Raw genomic sequence first — 7,667 nt, forward strand, 5'->3', positions numbered from 1 at the left:
GCCGCGAGCCCAGCGCCCCCTGCCGGTCCGGAGCCGGCCCGAGCCTCCCGTCTGGGAGGCGGCGCCCCCTGCCGGCCCGGAGTCTCCACGCCAGGGCGAGGCGCCGACCCGCACCAGCACCCCTGCCGGCGCAGAGCCCGCAAGAGCCCGCACCGCCACCCACCGCCGCAGAGCCTGCACCCCCACCGGGGCTCCACAGCCATCACATTGACCCCAGCCAGGACTCAGCGGCCCCTGCCCACCCGGCCTGACCTTCTCACCGGAGGCACATGCCGACCCGGAGCGTCCAAGCCAGGGCTTGGGACTGACGCACTCACCCGTATCATGCAGGACTGGGAGTCCTCTTAGGGCCAGAATTTCCTCGCCAGAGGCTGGGAATGACCCCCCAACCGACCCTCAGCACCCTCCACCGGGGCTGGGAGCCCGTCCTGACCCTGCTACCCGAGACACAGCACCTCCTGCTGGCCTGGAGTCTCCAAGCCGGGACCCGGGAGTGATCTCCCCCATGCAGAGTTCAGGGTCCTCCCTTGGGCCCAGAGCCCAGCATGTCCCCCTGATACAGGACACACTGCTCCTTTCCAAACTCTAGCCTCCATGAGGGAACCAGTGACTGACTCCACCCAGGATTCAGAGCCCCATGCTAGCCCACAATCCATGAAAAGTCATGAGGCCAGTCTCCCCTCCGGTCAGCTGGGTGTCGGCAGCCCCTGCTAGCTAAGTCAGCTGGCCAGGTCTCGGCTTGACCCACTCCAGACCCTGTGCTCCCTGCCGTCATAAGGACTCCAGGCTCTGGACTGCCCTGCCCTCCCCTGCTCTCCCCATCTGATACTCAGCACCTCCTGAAGGCAAGAGCCACCTGGCCAGTCTGACCCCACCCAGAGCTCAGTGTCTCCAGAGTCTCAGAACCTCCATCTATGCCAAGGCTTGGGCCCAACCCATAGGGCAAGAGACCCCTGCCTGCCCTACTCATTGGATCCCCAGCTGGGGACTATTTATGCTTCTAGTTTGGAGCTCAGGTGTGAACCTTTTCTAGCATGGTGATAGCTTAAGTAAAAGTCATTAATTTAAGAATCAAGGACCCTGCTAGAGCCAGGCACTGTGATGGGTGCTGTGTGTCCCACAAAAATGCACATGGTCGGTTCTTTCCTCCAAAGAACTCACACTTGGAGAGGCAAAGTTAAATCATATAATGCAAGTATAAATCTTAGTAACATACTTCGGTAACACAAGGGATAGTCACATGTAGAAAAATGTCCTTCTCCCTGCTCATTGTTCTTGGCCCGAGGTAGAATACAGAAAAGCAACACAGAACCAACGCAACTAGTCTTCCCTCCTGTGTCTCTTGACATAGGTAAATTAAATAATCTGGTGATGAGGACAGGATTTGGGAGAGGTGCACGGAGGGAGAAGGGGAGGTTGATGTTGCAAGAGATTTCCTGTTTCCATCCACCTGGAACCGGGGTGGGTTTCCTGATTCTGGAACTGGTAGCAGCCACATTTTCAGAGTCGTCAATTCCAGCTCTCTGGGAGTCAAAGGCAAAGCCAAAGATTGACACATTCACGTCTCTTTTAGAGCTAATGAATGGCTGCTCCGAGCCAGGGTGGCACTTCTCAGCTCTCTTGGAAGCCACATCACCAGGAAAAACTGGCCCCTGGCCCCTGACCCCAGACCCACCTGCCCGACACTCCCAAACCTGCCCCAGTCCTTCTAGGCTTCTGAGCTAAGGAGGGCCAGTATTTTAGGCCCCAAATCCTTGGTGCAAAGTAGAAAATTAGACCCAAATAGTAAGCCCAGTCAGAGGTTCATGAGAGTAAAACCAAGTATATGTAATAAATCATGACATATCAAGTGTCGAGGGATTTTCAAACAATAGAGTACTTTCTGAATGGACCCTACTTAACAAAGGTTATTCACCAAACGTGTTTGTAGCTGTCACAGAACACACACAGGTTAATGAGGCAAACGAATTCCTAAAGCTCTCTTCTTCCCACCTCGGGGCCTTCTCTCACGCTGGGCTTTCTGCCTGCCGTGTTCTCTCTCCTCTGCTCCACCTGGTTCCTTCCTGGTCGTGCTTCACTTCCCGATCTGTCACTTCTCCGGGGGCCCCTTCCTGCCGCCCCCAATAGGGCCAGCTCCCTGTACTGGTCGGGATGCTTGATTTCATGGTCAGAAGCCCGGCTCAGCTTGGTTAGAGCAAAAGGGAGTCTGTTGGACGTCGCAAATAGCAAAGCAGGGATACAGCCAGGACCGACACAGCCACTTCTAGGCTCTGAAACCACGGCATTGCCCCGCTGGGTTGGGTCTCTTCCTGGGTGGTCTCTCTCCGCCTAGTGGTGGAGTTGGGCACCAGCAGACTCATTAGCCTAGTCTGGGTCACATGACTATCCTGAACCAATGACCGCGGGGGCGGGGGCAGAATATGCAAATCGGCCAGGTCCGCACCAAGTGCGAGAAAGCTCCGAGTCGACGCCGTAGAACCGGCATGCTGGACAGGGGAAGGGCATGTGCTCAAGGCAATACGGGGGGGAGGGGAGACACGCTGGTGAAGCAAAGCCAGGACGTCCGTCTTGCCATCTCAGATGGCAGAGAGCCTCGTGGGATTCCATGTCATAGCACGTGCCTCCCTCTAGTTCTCTAGTTTCTTGGATCTGTTTAATGCCTGTCCCCTTCAGGACACTGAGTCCACGCAGGTGGGGAGGACTTGTTTGTACCCATGGATTTCAATTTACAGGGGTGACTCGGTGGCGACAAGGGGAGGCCAATGCCACTGGAAGAACATATTACTTGCATTTCCCGAGGGGAGGAGCACACCACACCAGGCGGGGCGGCTTGAGGAGCACGCGGGGCCCCCCCCCCCCCCCCCACACAGAGGGCAGAAGCAGCAGTAAGGGAAAAGCTTAGGCCAGAGCCTGTATTGGGGTTTCTTCAGGAAAGGCAAGGCAGGGCAGAGTGAACAGTTTAGGGTTGCCTAGAGGGAATAATCCCAACGGGCTCCGGGAAATAGGGGTGGTCTCCAGTCGCCGGGCCCTGGGATGATTTAGGGCAGGGGACACTCACCTGCTTGGTGTGTGAGAGGTGTTGCAAGGTTTGCTTCCTTTCCCATCTTCGAGAATTCGCTAGCCTGGGGGAGGGTAGTCTCTCCCAGGCTGGCAGATTTTTAAGACGTCGAAACACAAGACAGGGGTTCCCCCGGAGGCTTAGCCAGTTGAGCATCTGACTTTGGCTCAGGCGGTGATCTCACGGTTCATGGGTTCCAGCCCCGTGTCGGGCTCTGTGCTGACAGCTAGAGCCTGGAGACTGCTTCGGATTGTGTCTCCCCCTCTCTCTGCTCCTCCCCTGCTCCCACTTGCTCTCTCTCTCTCTCAAAAATAAATTTAAAAATAAAAATAAAAATAAACCACACTGGTAAAGATAAGTGTATAGTCAAATTCAGAACATTCTCTAATACTGTAATATGGTGTGTTCAACATTTCATTCTTGTATTTAAAGAACAAAAATGTTAACTACAATAAATTTATTAATAGATACAGAATATAAAAAGATGCAAACTGTGATGTCAAAGACCTAAAATAGGAAGCCCAGTAAAAAGGAAGGACAAGCCAGATGACCACTGGGTAGCTCTCCACCTCCACGGTGGGAGGGACAGCCGGGCAGGTGGCCAGGGGCTGCCCAGAGAGCCTATCGGAGGTGTGGCCCTTTCCAAAAGGGTCACATTCTCTTCTTGGCAGTTGCAGATGACATTCAGCTGTCGGGACGACAGGAGTTCAGTGAGACTAAGGCAGAGTGAGGCTGGTGGCTCCGGGGCTCAGCTGCGATTGTTGGCAATCCGTCTGTAGGTGCCTGCCCCGAACTCCCCAGATGCATCATCAGCTCCCCGAGGATAAAGAATATGGAGTCACTACGTCTTTACCGCACAAACAGGAGGTGTCGTGCATGATAGTGGCAGTAACGGTAATAAGGGTTTCCCACGGCTGGTGTGTGCTTAGTAGCTGCCTCAGTCCTCACGGTGATCCTGGGAGGGTAGGGGGTCTAGATCAGGGAGTATTTGGCCACACGTTATGAAGCCTGCCAGTCTGAGAGGCCTGCTGTCATTTCTTCCAACAATTTGGTAAGTGTTACAGCTGGCCTGTTGAACCAGGAAATTGTGCAAGAAATGTAGTAAACGCTTAATTAGCAAACAGCACCGGCGAACCCGCACACACGTATCTCTTCTGCCCCCTAGTGACCATTTAGAATTCTAAGCTCCGTTGGCTAAAAGCCCTTTTAAAAAAAAAAGCAACGTACTCTCATTTTACAAGTCTTTAAGTGTTAATCACAGAAAACATGTGTCATTACTAGGAAAAATAACAGAGACAAAGAAAATAAAAGCGAGAGTCTCCCTTTCACTCATGGGAGGTAAAAGTGTATATCCTTCCAGACTTTTCCCTTTAAAAAAGAATGTTTATTTTCTTTATTAAAATTTATTTATTATTTTTTTATTTTTTTTAACGTTTATTTATTTTTGACACAGAGAGAGACAGAGCATAAACGGGGGAGGGGCAGAGAGAGAGGGAGACACAGAACCAGAAGCAGGCTCCAGGCTCTGAGCCATCAGCCCAGAGCCCGACGCGGGGCTCGAACTCACGGTCTGTGAGATCGTGACCTGAGCTGAAGTCGGACGCCTAACCGACTGAGCCACCCAGGCGCTCCTAAAATTTATTTATTATTAAATATATGTTTATTTATTATCTGAATTTGACTATACACTTATCTGTACCAGTGTGGCTTCTTTAAATTTATTTTTGAGAGAGAGAGAGCGAGTGGGAGCAGGGGAGGGGCAGAGAGAGAAGGAGACACAGAATCCAAAGGCAGAGAGAGAGGGAGAGGGAGAGAATCCCAAGCAGGCTTCACGCTGTCAGCACGGAGCCCTACAAGGGCTGGATCTCACAACCGTGAGATCATAACCCGAGCTGAAATCAAGAGCCAGACGCTCTAATGGACTGAGCCACCCAGGGCCCCCCAGATTTTTCCCTTTTAAAAATATATCAGGTGGGGCGCCTGGGTGGCGCAGTCGGTTAAGCGTCCGACTTCAGCCAGGTCACGATCTCGCGGTCCGTGAGTTCGAGCCCCGCATCAGGCTCTGGGCTGATGGCTCAGAGCCTGGAGCCTGTTTCTGATTCTGTGTCTCCCTCTCTCTCTGCCCCTCCCCCGTTCATGCTCTGACTGTCTCTGTCCCAAAAATAAATAAACGTTAAAATAAAAATTATTAAAAAAAATAAAATAAAATAAAAATAAAAATATATCCAGGCAACCATTTGTGGGGTTTTGTATGAATGGGTTTAAGTGGTACATATCAGTTCGCAAGGCAGAGGCCGGCTGCATGGTCACCGAGCCCCTTGGCTGGGCACACAGCTACACGACGTCTCCCAGCCTCCACCCTGCAATTAGCCTGTTTGAGCTCCAGACAAGGGGATGTGGTTGAAATAACGATTGTCACTGCCATGCTCGGCCCATAAAAACCTCCTACCTCTGATCCTCTACTCTTTCTTCTCCTTCTGCTGTGATATGCTGACAATGAGAACAGTCTGGGTCCCTGAATGGTTGCCTGGGGCTGAGCATTGGCCCATCCCATGGACTTGTGCAGGGTTAAAGGATTGTGATGTGAGCCAGAAATAACGCTGAACTGAATCTGCCCTGGCACGGAACCTACCCTGTCCGATGCAATCTACAACTTGCATTTTTCATTAAGTTATATATAGATAGGTAAGTAGATAGATAGAACATCTTTCATGCCAGTACATAAGAATCTGATACTGTTTAACAGTTGTACAGCGTTACATTGTGTCGATGTATCAAAATGTACGTGTATTTAATCATTGTAAATGTATTCGTATTTAATCAATAAATACAATAAGTACAAATAAATACAATAAATGCATTGTAAATGTATTTGTATTTAAAATGTACATGTATTTAATCATTCCCTTCTTGACGAGAGCTTCTGTTGTTTCCTTCCATTTTTTTAAAGTGGGTGGTGGGGAAAAATTATGAACTGTAGTAAATATCAAGGTCGGCATATCTTGTGTGCTTTCATGCCCGTATTTCTGTGGGGCAGACTTTTATTTCCTATCATTTTATTTTATTTATTTTTTTAATTTTTTTTCAACGTTTATTCATTTTTGGGACAGAGAGAGACAGAGCATGAACAGGGGAGGAGCAGAGAGAGAGGGAGACACAGAATCGGAAACAGGCTCCAGGCTCCGAGCCATCAGCCCAGAGCCTGATGCGGGGCTCGAACTCACGGACCGCGAGATCGTGACCTGGCTGAAGTCGGACGCTTAACCGACTGCGCCACCCAGGCGCCCCAATTTCCTATCATTTTAGATAAGGACCCAGAACCACAGCAACCTGGGCAGTGAAGAAAGATCTGGAATAATTATATTCGGTTATGGGAGGTATTCAGGGAGGTAATAGGGTGCAGTGTTGAAGATCCTTGAAGAAAGAAAGAAGCCGGTCCAAGTTCTGGCCCTGCTACCCGCTAAGCAACCTTGTACAAGTCACTTAGCCTCTCTAGGTCTCAGTTTACTCATCTGTGAAATGGGGGTAATTCTAGCTAGCACCTGCCTTATATTGATGTTGCATCTGCAAAATGGGGACAATTGAATAGGGATGCGAGCACCTACTTCACAAGGTGATCAAGGTTAAATAACGAAGGCAGGAAGGACAGTGAGGCTTGAGGAATGGATACAAATGAGAAAAGCCTTACAATTGCCCCAGGGTAATGCCTAAAGGCAGTTTCCAGGCTGTGGTTCAGGGAAGCGGTACCCAGGCAGAGCGGGTGGGCTCCCTGGGTTAAGGTGACAGAGCCGTGAGTCCGGGGAGTCCAAAGCAGCCAGAGTTCACAGGACAGAGTGGCAGGGAGGGGAGGGGAGGTGCAGGTGGCCTCAGGGCCACCTCTGTAAAGCTTAGTGTGGGGTAACAACGCAGACTATGGTTCCAGACAGTTGTCTGCTCCACGGGAGGAGGGAGGAAAGGGCTCAGTCACACACACCCCCTTCCTCCTTCCAAATTCATCAGCCAGGTCAAGCGTCTCCTTCCCGGGGGTGCATGGGCAGAGAGGCCAATGCTAGTTGGGCTCCCTCCATCTGGAGGCAAAGAGTGGAGTAAGGATGAAGAGGCAATAGTGAGGCACCTGAGGGGCTCAGTTTTTTTGGGTTTTTTTTTTTTTAATTTTTTTTTCAACATTTATTTATTTTTGGGACAGAGAGAGACAGAGCATGAACAGGGGAAGGGCAGAGAGAGAGGGAGACACAGAATCGGAAACAGGCTCCAGGCTCCGAGCCATCAGCCCAGAGCCTGACGCGGGGCTCGAACTCACGGACCGCGAGATCGTGACCTGGCTGAAGTCGGACGCTTAACCGACTGCGCCACCCAGGCACCCCCTGAGGGGCTCAGTTAAGCATCCCACTCTTGGTTTCGGCTCAGGTCATGATCTCACGGCTCGTGGGTTCGAGCCCCGCATCGGGCTCTGTGCTGGTGGTGTGGAGCCTGCTTGGGATTCTCTCTCTCTCTCCCTCTCTCTCTCTGCCCCTCCCCCACTTGCACTCCTCTCTCTCTCTCTCTTTTTTTTCAACTTCTTAAAAAATTTATTTATTTCGAGAGAGAGCTGCAGGGGCGGGGGGGGGGG

This window comes from Herpailurus yagouaroundi, unplaced genomic scaffold, assembly GCF_014898765.1.
Source record: "Herpailurus yagouaroundi ecotype Mexico unplaced genomic scaffold, PumYag 160, whole genome shotgun sequence".
Lineage (NCBI taxonomy): Eukaryota > Metazoa > Chordata > Mammalia > Carnivora > Felidae > Herpailurus > Herpailurus yagouaroundi.